This window comes from Triturus cristatus, chromosome 12, assembly GCF_964204655.1.
Source record: "Triturus cristatus chromosome 12, aTriCri1.1, whole genome shotgun sequence".
NCBI classification, from domain to species: domain Eukaryota; kingdom Metazoa; phylum Chordata; class Amphibia; order Caudata; family Salamandridae; genus Triturus; species Triturus cristatus.
Genome location: NC_140595.1, coordinates 601,906,382 through 601,918,385, shown reverse-complemented (window position 1 = coordinate 601,918,385; position 12,004 = coordinate 601,906,382). Strand labels below are relative to the sequence as shown.

Here is a 12,004-nt window from a genome sequence, read left to right as displayed (position 1 = left end):
ACGGGTGCTTCACGGCCAGCACCGGTGCTGTTAGCAGTGGCGTGCAAATGCTACTGCAGAAGCCTCTGGCTCACCAGTGCCAGGATCCCTTATGCCCCAGCTATGCCCCTGGAGGGTTCCCCTTGTGGCCGGGACACACTTGGGGCCGCGGAGCTGAGGGACTGGCATGCGGTGGATATCCACACGTTGGAAGATCTCTACCGTGAGGGAGAATTGTTGTCATTCGCGACCCTTGCGGAGGAGACGGGGCTGGCGCAGGGCCAGTTCCTCCGCCATCGGGCCCTGGTGGAGACGCTCACAGGGCACTGGGGAGACCTACGGGAGGAGCCGGAACAACACTTGGTGATGCAGTATCTCCATGTCTTGGGCCGCGGGGGACACCTGATCAAGTGGTTTGCCGCGGCATTACGCACACATGCTGTGCCAAGTCTGGGTGCACTACGCGAGAAATGGGAGGGAGACCTCGCCCGCCCCATGGCAGACAAAGAATGGGACAGGGTGTTACAAGGGCCGAGGAGGGTACCTAGAAATATGAGATTCCGCCAAATACAGTTCTTCGTCTTGCATAGGGCCTACCTAACGCCTGCCGCCATTAATAGGTATTTCCACCGTGTGGATGCCAGCTGCCCCCGTTGTGCGGAAGTTGATGCTGATCTGTTTCACATGCTGTGGGGCTGCCCGGAACGGAGTACATACTGGCGGGCGATACACGGGATGCTCCGTCGGTGTACGGGACGGGAGATCCCCCCTGAGTGGCCTACTTACCTGTTGCACCTCTTTCATAGGTCGCCCCCGGTCAAGGTAGCATCTCGTTTTATAGACCTGGGGATCATAGTGGCAAAGCGACTCATCACTAAACGCTGGAAAGCAGACGCTGCGCCACACGTGCGGGCGTGGCGCGGCTCTTTTCTAGTCTGGGCCAAGGCGGAGGAGGTGGCACTTCGGAGGGAGGAAACACTGGGCCTCCGGATGACACCGATCGCATCCCAATGGGGAGAGATGCTGCAGGTCCTGCTACAATCTGATGGGGTGACTCTGGCTGGGGTTGAGGGTGAGCTGCAGGAACCGCGTTAGCTGCAGGGAGGTGGTCCGATCTGACGGGGTGCCGCAGCGCTGGGGCTGATTTGCTTGGATTCTGGCATCCCTGCGTGTCGCAGCCCGGATGTTAATACACATGACATTCCTGGGGTGGGGGCCGGAGGAGGGACTCGACGGGAGGGGGGTTTGAGGGAGAAGGACGCCTAGAATTAAGACAGGAGAGCTGCTGTTAGATGTTGTTTTCGTTGTTCTGTGGCAAGAAGGACAGTTCCCCAGTTGCAGTGCGGGTGCACAAAGCTGTTTGATTATTGATCAGGGGGTACACTGGGCAACATACGTCTTTGGCGAATAAGGCGGTGACTTGCTACTCTCAGCTAACACAGTGACTGCAACATCACGCGTGATGGTAGTTGTCATTACAGACTCACGGGTCACAACTTTAGTCCATACTGAATGCCCCTCAATTGGTGTAAAGTGTTATGCTTATATGTGACATGCTCTGAGTCCTTACTGTGCATTAGTTGTAATTATGCTCTTTGCCATTCTGTACTACATTGTATGATTTTCTTGCTGCAAAATTTAAAACTCAATAAACAGATTTCTAAATAAATAAGCGGACAATCCTAGTGGAACATATACCGACAGTCTGGTACTGGAATTTATCCTATAATCAGTTAAACTCCTGATCCAGCATGTGACCTGTAATGAAGCTTGTGAGCGCCAACCTACGATACACCTGATGACACTTGAGACCCCTCCCCCACATGTTGTCGTGTGCGCGCTCACTCCAGAAATGGACCCATATGTCCTTTGGTCGGGATGCCGAAGGCATCCGCTCCCAAAAAGCGGTTAGTTGTGTGTGGCTAAAGGTAACATCCTGGATCCAAGCCTCCACGGAGGGGGGCACCCTTCCTCCCCCAATGCATGGCGACCGTAACTGAACAATGCATGGCGTAGGTAACTGAACACATCCCTGGGGAATAGGTCACCAAATGTGTGCAACCCTACCTTTTTTCGCCAACACTCTGCTCGCACCCTCCCCCATGTTAGGCAACATAGGGTTGTGTGCTAGGGGAATGGACGGGGCATATAGAATGTTTAGACGGGCTCTGTCCCGGAGTCTATCCCACGCCCACCTCAGAGTCTCAACCGTGTCAATGCCATCTCTTGGTTGTCTGTATGCCTGATCTAAGGCCACCTGGAGACGCACTGGCGCCGCGACATCCAGCTCCACAGCTGATTGTGTCTGGAAAGGGGGTGGGATGCACCCAGAAATGCAGGAACTGGGTCTGTGCGCAGAAAGCATACAGCTGGACGTCTGGGACGCCTAAGCCGACCTCAGACAATGGTAGGGTTAAGAGCTCCCACGAGATCTGAGCCTATCAACCCGCCCATATCATAGTTATTAGTAAGGAGCAAATTGAATGAAAAAAAGCCTGTGTGAGAGGAATCACAATGTTAATAAATAAATACAATAATTTTGGCAGCACCACCATTTTCGCCACTGCGATTCTCCCAGCCAGGGATAGTGGGAGGCCCGCCCACGCTTTTACTTTCTCCTTTATCCACGAGACAGCGCTTCCGTAGTTCATGTTCCAGATGTCCTGCATGTTCCTACTAAGCCAAATGCCCAGCTATTTCACCGGGCCATCGGCCCATTTGAGTGGATAATCTATAGGGAGTGTTATGGTAGCATTCATTAGGGGAAATATAGTTGACGTAGCCCAGTTTATTGAAATGCCGGATAGGCCACCAAATTGTATCAGTTTGTGGAGGATAGGGGTGGTATTCGTTACCGAGTCATTGATATACAGGGTGATATTGTCTGCGTATAGCGAATTCAGAAGGCCCCTTGCACTGAACCCCAGTCCCCTGGCTGCGTGATGTTGCCTAATACTTGCCGCCAGTGGCTCCATCGCTATTGCGAAGAGCAGAGGGGAAAGAGGGCACCCCTGTCTCGTGCCCCTTGAAATGTCAAACGGTTCTGACAGCATACCATTCACTCTGGTCCTTGCAGATGGCTTAGTGTAAAGTAGACGTATGAGGCTCAGAAAAAGGGGGCTAAAACCCATCCTCTCCATAATTGCAAAGTGATATATCCATTCTAGCGTATCAAATGCTTTTGTGGCGTCTAGGAATACCGCAATAGCTTGTGTATCGAGGTGTAGGTAGTGTACTACAATAAAGAAGGTCCGAAGATTGTGTGATGTGGATCTCCCAGGGATGAACCCCGATTGGTCTAGGCAGGCTATCGGTGGGAGCAACGGCTTCAGTCGGGTAGCAACCATCTTAGCCAATATTTTGACATCCACGTTTATGAGGGAGAGTGGCCTGTAAGAGTCGATTTCGTCATTGGGTTTCCTAGGCTTCAGCAGGGTAATAACAATGGCCTCCTGCATGGAGGGTGGTAAAATACCCGTGGTTTGAGCCTCTTCATATAGCGCTTACAAATGTGGAGCTAGTTTCTCTGCATATGTTTTGTAGAATGCGGTTGTTAAACCGTCGGATCCCGGTGCTTTCTCCAGTGGGAGACCCTTCATAACCTGGATGACATCCTCCACCGAGAATGGGACGTCCAAATATTCCCTGTGCCCTCGCCCTAACCAAAGCAGTTCCAGGGTATCCAAGAATGGCAGAAGGCCTTCATGTAGTGAGCGATGTGTGGCCGTATACAATTTTTTGTAAAACTGTTTAAATTGGTCCGGGATTGCTTGTGGGCCTCTAATCACTTGTGAACTATCTCCCTGAATCTCTGACGTATGCAGTGGAGCGAGGGGCGCGAAGCATTGTTGCAAGGGTCCTCCCCGGCCTGTCCTCCTTCCCTTACCTTCTGGCTTGCGTGTGCTTGCCCAGAAGTTTCACTTCACGCTGGGCCACCTCCTCAAACTCCAGCAGTCTTTCTTTTAACTGAGCTATGAGTGTGGGATTGTCAGTGGTGTGAAATTGTGTTTCGAGCTCCTTGATGTTTTCCTCTAGGGATGCTAATGTGCCACTTAATGCCTTCAGTACCCCGGCCTGGCATGCTATATATTTACCCCTCATTACCACCTTGAAGGCCTCCCATAATAAGGCCTGGGTTGAGACTGAACCGAACTTTAGAGTAAAGTAATCAACTCAATCCCCCCTTATTTCTTCTTTAAAGGCCTCGTCCAATAGGGCGTCATGGGGAAGTCGCCAGCTGAACATTTTAATAGGCGAATTGGGCAAAGTAAGTCGTAACAGGCTGGGAGCATGGTCAGAAAAAAGATCTGGGGAGGTGAGTAATATCACCTGTCCAAGTTGCCACTACCCGTGAAATCAACCAGTAATCTAGCCTGGACCAGGCCTTGTGGTGTTAGCAAATGCATGTGCCCTCCTACACGTGTTGATGGCGGTGTCGCCATATGTCAGTCAGATTGCCGTCCAATGTAAGGGCATTTAATGCGGTACTTGCTTTAAGATGAAGGGAGCTGGACTGCCCCCTCCTGTCCATTGCATCATCTAAAATCGCATTAAAATCCCCTCACCAGATGATAGTATTGCATCCTGTTGCTCATATCTTAGCCCATATATTTTGAAAAAAGGAGAGGGTGTCTGTATTTGGCCCATAAACTTCCACTAGCACCACATGGACCCCGCCCAGGTTTTCAAGGACTATAATATATTTGCCCTCTGGATCGAAGTGAGATTCACACTCCCTCCAGTCTAGTCCCTGTCACACGAGCAACGCCACACCTCACTCAGTAGATGTGTCCCTAGCGCCTGTGCTGAAGCTTAGTGGAGGGTGTGCTATTCAAGTGCGTCTCTTGCAAGAGGCACACATCAATATTATGCCTGAGTAGGTAACAATGAACTAATCTGGTCTTTCTATGGTCGTTCAGACCACGGATGTTCCAGGTTAAGAAACTTAAACTTGACATGCCTTGGCTGTTGTCGCTAGATGTGTTACCTTGTTGTAAACCCGCCCAACCTCAATCCTCCTTGTGACCATTTGGTGCAAAGGTTTGGCATGTTTGACAGGTGAACTTCCCCTGTTGTATTTTCAGGACAATGTAGATGTAGACCATGAATGCCATGTATGGTTTCCTGTGTTGTGTCAGTAAACTGGCTAAACAACCCTCTCCTCCACCCACTCAAACCCCCCAAATAGGTTGTGGTGTACCCTCCCCCTTCAACATCTACAACAATGAGTTTTCCACGTTAGAGGAAAAACAACAGTCGTGAGCTTTCCCTGGGGGGCACGGTGATAGGTCGGGGTCAAAGAGTTCACGCAGCAGATCGGTAATGTAAACCTCCATTTTAGATATGGCGGTCGTCTCCGGAACCCCCGTGATCCTCAGGTTGTTGCGGCGGGATCTGGCCTCAAGTCCTCATTCTTTGCCCTGATCAGCCCTAGAACTTTGTCCATGTGCAGGAGCTGCTCTTTAGTTTCAACCTGGAACTCAAGAAAGTCTGAGTTGTGATTCTCAAGCACATCCATCCTTGTTTCGTGGGTTCCCACCTGTTTTTTAACTGCGTCAAGCTGAGTAGTTAGCTCATCCAACTTAGTGTCTATGGTGCGGAGGCATGACCGCATCTCTAGCATTAAGATGCGTAGGTCCTCTACACGATCCTCTGCCTGTGACTCGGGCGGGCGTTCAGAGCTACCCTCCGGGTCGGACTCCGTCAGCTTGGTAGTTCTCCTGTTGTCAAAGGTCAACTTTGGCTGTTTAGTGTCCTGCTTGCCCATGGCTGCAGGCCTGAGTAGAGTACTGAGGCGCTGTGCTTGGGATTTATGGTACCGCTCCTGAACGGCAAATCCCACGCACTGGTCCGATACACACACAGCTGCAGCTGGACTAAGATGGTGCCGGCGCCCCTTGTATGGTGCGGGGAGGGGGGTGATCGAGGTTGGTAAATCGTGGACCTGTCAGAGCCCTCCACGAAGAGTGCACATTGACTGCCAGATGGCAATGCTGGCTTGTGTCCCAAGACGGCTTACCCTTTGGCACACGCACCTCAAGGCTGACAACAAACGGCAGGAACAGCCACCCCAGGGGTAATTGCACCAGGCCTCTTAACCGCCTGGACCGGACTGCCACCGTGTGTTCTGCTGAGGCGGCCAACACTGCGTCTCAAAGGGAACCAGCAGAGCGCAGCAGCAACCAGGGAGTCCACACATACCTCCAGGCCCAGAGGGACCCCGCAGCGCCACCGATCCAACTCCCGGGCCCACCGATCCTTGGTCCCCGGGGCACCTGGTTTAAAGATGGCGGCTCTCCCTCTGTTCAGCGGTACTTCTGCCGCTCTGTACGGGGATTCCCAGCAGCTGGCGAGGCAGAGGAGGAGTCCGGCGCGCAGCACGCAGTGAGTGTGATGCTCCGCAGTGCTGCAAAACCCCCGAAGGAGTCCCCCGGTCCGCACACAGGTGAGCGCTCAGTGCGGCGAGGGCGGTTCGATTTTCCCGCTGCCACGGGGTTCTGGGCTAGAGGCACACGTCGCAGTTGTGTCGGCCCGACTATCCCACCCCTCTGGGGCACCAGCTCAAGTTGCACGAAGTGAACGAGTCAGCCCCACAGCCCCACAGCCCCACGATAGCTCACAAGGAGCCAGACTGCAGAGATCCACAGGTCATAAGCAGCGCTGCTGTCGCTCTCCATGCAGGGGGACCCGGTGATCCCAGGTAGGCTGCCAACTGTCGAGGCTCATCGAACACAGCAGTAGTGGATTGTAGCCACAGCGGCCAGCTGTCACAAAGCGTGGCCACTCAGGCAGTGCCCAGAGTCTCTTCACACGCCGCAATGGTCCTCCATTTGTATGGATTTTTACAGGATTACATCTCGGCCGGCAGAGCGCGCTTAGCAAGCAGCCTTCTTGCAGTGCGGCAGACCACGCCCCTCCCCATTTCTGCAAAAGTTAAATTAAATTTGACTTGGGAATCAAGTCGGGTTTAATGCAACAATTAATTTTGATACCTTCAAGCACCATCCTTAGTAGTCCCATTTGAAAGCCAGTTCTGCTGACTTATCAGTGTGTATGTAACTGTACTCGCCAATGGGGCTAGTGGCCTTTCTACAGAGAAAATAATGTTTTTTTTTGCTGTCAGGACATGTAAAATCACATATCCTACTTTTTAATGTACAACACCCTGCCTTAGGGCTAGTTCGGCCTGCCTTGGGTGTGATTTACATATATTAAAAAGAAACGTTTGGGCTTTGCCATTACTTTAAATTGCAAAGTCGAGTTAGCCGTTTAAAAAATGCACTGCCAGCCTGTAGTGGCAAGCTGGCTGCTCTGTTTTACCGTGTCATACTCGTGGTGGCACAATTATTATGTTATGGTAAAAGTATTTATTAAGCGCACATACACCAATCGGTTTCATGGCGCTGAAGACAAAGGGGTGGCTGCATCAACGAGACAGTTAACTTAATCATATGCTTGGAAGAACAGCCAGGTCTTAAGCTGTTTCCTAAATTGTGCTTAAGAGGGCACAGACCTCAGTTTCACAGGAAGCAAGTTCCAGAATTGTGGAGCCAAGACCGCAAATCTAAGGACCCCCATGCTTTTTGCGTTTGAATGAAGGAATGATCCGCAAGTTCAGATTGGAGAAACGCAAGTCCCGAGAGGGGATATAGCGCTGGATCCTTGAGGAGATGAATGCTGGGCCATTCCCAGCGATGGCTTTATAGATGGTACATCCCAGCTAAAGGCACCGCGTTTAGCCACAGGAAGCCAATGTAGACTCTTCATCAAAGGTCTAACATGATGCCGTCTATGCTGACGGAAGATTAACCTGGCCGCTTGATTCTGCACCAACTACAAGCGATGTAATTGATATGCTGGGATGCCAACATATAGTGAATTGGCGTAATCAACGTGGGAAATTACCAGAGCTAGAATGACCACGGTCAAAGCCTCAGTGGTCAGGAATCTACTGATCTTCTGGATTCTTCGCAGGTGGAAAAAACAAGCAGAGACCACTGCGCCAATCTGGGCCTTCATGGACAGGTCATTGCTGATCACAATCCCCAAGCTCTTAACAGAGCCTGCTGAAAGTGGGGGACTTCCCAGCAATGGAGGCCAAACATTGGAGTTCCACAGGTTGGCTGGTCCTCCCATGAGAATCAGCTCGGTTTTATCGGGATTTAGTTTTAGTTGATTGTCGTTCATCCATTCACTGATGAAACTCAATGTAGATTGGAAATTAGAAACAGAAGAAATCGAAGAATTGATGTCAAACACCAGCTGTAGGTCGTCAGCGTAGTTAAAGGTTTCGACCTTTCTTTCACGCAAAGACCAAATCAAGGGTAGGAGATACAAGTTAAAAAGGAGGGGCGAGAGGGAAGAACCCTGGGGTACCCCACAGGTCAATTTCATTTTTTGGGAGGAAAAGATGACAAGGCGAACTGCTTGAAATCGGTTGCTGAGAAAAGAAGAAATCCACTTCAACGCCAGACCCTGGATCCCAGCATTGCTGACACGGTCGATCAGGAGACCATGATTGACCGTGGCAAAAGCACCTGACAAATCCAGGAGTACCTGGGCCTGGGTGATACCCTTGTCAGCCCCCCTTCTAAGCTCATCCATGACTGCTAGGATAACTGACTCCGTTGAATGTGCAGGTCTGAATCCTGCCTGATGTGAGTCCAGAAAGTGGGGAGTGTTCGATTAAGGAGCTGAGGCAGTTTGATACATGAGCTTCTAAACTTTTACCTAAGTAAGGCAACAAGGAGATGGGGCGGTAGTTGCTGAGAACCAGGGGGTCAGAGTCTGGCTTCTTCGGCAACAGGACAGTTTCAGCACTTTTGAAAGCGTTAGGGACTATACCTAGCTTGAGTGAATTGTTCAGGAATGAAGGGGGGGGGTCCGGGCAGGTAAGAAAAGCTTCCCGTAGAATGTGAGGGGGACAGCAATCAGTTGGGGAACCTGAACTAACCTTTTTAATTAAAACAAAGAAGCCTTTATTAGAGATTGGGTAAATTCTATCAAGTAGGAGTGGGTTTTTGCGTATAAGCGGAGAAACTGTAGGAGAGATGAGGGCAGGGATGCTAGCCTTGATGGTGGCAATTTTCTCAATAAAGTAAGAGTTGAGAGAGTCGCATAAAGATTGCGAAGGAACAGGTTTCGCCATGACTATCTGGTTTAGCGAGCTCATCAACTATAGAGAAAATATCCTTGGACTTGTTAGCCGAGTTGACAATTTTCGAGGAGAAGTATTCTGCCTTAGTCTGGAGAATAGCATTTTTATATTCTTTAAGCAAGGTAACGAAATTGACCTTCTTGTCTGAAGAATAATCATGTCTCCAACTACGTTCAGCTTGCCTTAATGCCAGTTTCTTTGATTTTAGGCCGTCAGAGAACCAACGTTGGGCGTCATGGGGTCTCATGATCTTGATTTTCTTAAAAGGGGCAATGCTATCACTGGCAGATTCAAGCCAAGTCTTGATGCCTTTTGCCTGATTGTGGAGAGACTCCTTTGCAGAAGGAGCCGTGGCAGATAATAATGAACAAAATTCATCCATGTTTGCACAATTCCAGTTTCTGGCCATATGATTTCCTGTCTGTAGAGTTTTGGTTGGGAGGACACTGGGGATGATAAATGTAATAAAATGATGGTCCGACCACGTACATGGGGAGATCAATAGCTTAGTTCCATGTTGGATGTCCAAACTTGGTCTAGAATTTGCCCCTTTATATGGGTAGCTGCATTCACGTGCTGGGTGCAATTCATTCCTGACAGGAGAGCTGTTAGTTCCAAAGAGCCAACACTCTCCCGTGCGTCGTTGGGCCAGTAGTTAAAATCTCCAATTATAAGAATTCTAGCATAGTTAATAACTAGATGGGAGATCACTTTGCCTAGCAATTTTGGGAATGTGGGCATGTGATGAGGTGGTCTATAGAATAGGGCGCAGATAAAGTAGAACTGGGGAGATTCAAATTTCAATATTAGGCTGTCGACTGAGGGTATGCCTGTAATCCCTAAGGAGGTGAACTGGAGTTTCTGCAACCCCTCCCCCGGCTTTACCTGAGGTCATGTTGGCCTGAAGAATATAGTAGCTATCAGGTACTGCTGCTAGAATATCAGGGACAGACTCTGGAGTAAGCCACGTTTCAGAGAGGAGGAGACTATCCGGTTTATCAGAATCTAAAAGCTGGAATATTTCGAGCTGATGTTTCACTATTGAACGGGTGTTCAGGTAGCCAATTGTGAGTCCCTCAACCACCTGTTGAACGGGGATGGCTAAATCTGGCGAGCCCTTTTCTTTGACGTGAATCTCCTGGCAGCTAGGTTTATGGGAGATTTCTGGATAGGTGTGCCTACATGTCAGAATCTCCACCTTGTCCAGTTTGGCCCCGGTGTCAGTGTCAATAAACCAATTCCCTTGCAACAATTTCAGTTCCGATGACGAGTAGCCGAGGAAACGGAAATATTGTGTGGGGCCCTTGGCCGTGGACGGGCACAGACGGGCTTGCCTTTTGGCGCGCTGGCGGCGCACCCGCTGCGCGACGAGAAAGGCATGCCGTTTATGTAGGCTACGAGCGCTGGCGTGCCAACCGCCTGGCTCCGCCCCCAACAGCCAGAAACTGGGACTCTGGAACGCTGGCACCCTCCACTATATCCAACTAGTGCCGCTGCCAAAAAGGAAAACTTCACTTACAAGCCCTAGATACAATATACTAGGCACCTGCATATCTGATTGGCTCACTCACAATTGGCATAAGTTAGCTTACTTATGCCTTTTTAAAGGGTCAGCGCACTGGCACAGAGGCCTGTTTGCAAGACTCAGTACAATTAGAGTTGAAAAACCAGCAACATGAGTCAAACGTTACCAAAAAGTGGGGAAAAGGTGAGGGGTGAACCATGCAAAAAGCCTTTTCTTTACAGCCTGGATTTTCGTACCTGCCTCTTAATTAGCTCAGTTGTGAGGTCCTTATAATTCCCATCTCTGCAGTGTTGTTACTGGCAAATCTTTGAATAGAGCTATCTTGCTTTTGCACAAGCGGTTCGTGTCAATGACGTGACGTTGAGGACCTTGACCAACACTTCTCTTGCTTTGTCTTTGTTCTCTGTGGTCTTGCGGCGAACTTTGTGAGCTCTCTCTATGTCCACTTGATAGTCTGCTCGCCTGCAAGACTGCTTTCACCAGTTCTCTGACACATTTGACCATATCATATTATGTCCCGTTTTTTAGGCTGTGAGTGCGTGTATGTTTTGCCATCAAGACCTATTTTCCAAGTCCTAGCATTTGGCTATTAGCCATCTTTCCAGTGCCTCCGGGCAGGTGGTCGTTGTAAGGGATAGTTCAGTGTTGGTCGCATTTTGTATAAATGATTCTGCTTGATCTAAGCGTTTTCCCAGTTCATAAATTGTAATCCTTCTAATATAGGACAGTGAGCTACGAAGGGCATGTAACTCCTACAGCTTGTAACCCTCACTTTGGTATGTAACACCTGCTGTACATTGATTTACGCACATGATGTACTGTCAATGTATAATGTTTACTTGGGATGTAGAGCATTCGGACACCCTGCATTGGGATGAGTAGCCTATAAAAGAAAGAAAACAAAACTGTGGTATTTAAATTATTTGTGTAAATAGTGGAACAGACCAGCACATTGACATTCTTACAGTGCATGCATATCTCTTGTATACAGGGACTGAAGAAAGTAAAAAGCATGCTTCTCTGAAGTACTTGTGAAGTGATAAGCTGTGTGCCTTTATTACTCTTCAATTTCAATAAGGTGTGAGGTTCCACATAGCTCTCTGCCAGGATACTGGAACAAAAAGAAGTCTGCTGGACCATTAACTTTGCCCTTTGTTTTGGGCCAGCGGGAATTTAAAATGTGAAAAATCCCCCCCCCCCCCCCCCCTCCCCCCCTCCATCTGCACGTTGCTGCTTGGAACGGAAGCAGACAACATACAGGCGCTGCTGAAAGTGTCCCGGTGATTGAAATCTGCACCGGGACATATTAATGATATTTTAGTGGCGCCCAACTTCTTTGTAAG

The 12,004-nt window shown here is 49.6% G+C and overlaps 1 protein-coding gene across 1 annotated transcript in view; it reads left to right on the top strand.

The window, feature by feature from the left end:
• NFAT5 (nuclear factor of activated T cells 5) overlaps window positions 1–12,004 on the top strand; it is a 796,538-nt gene that overhangs the window by 41,647 nt on the left and 742,887 nt on the right.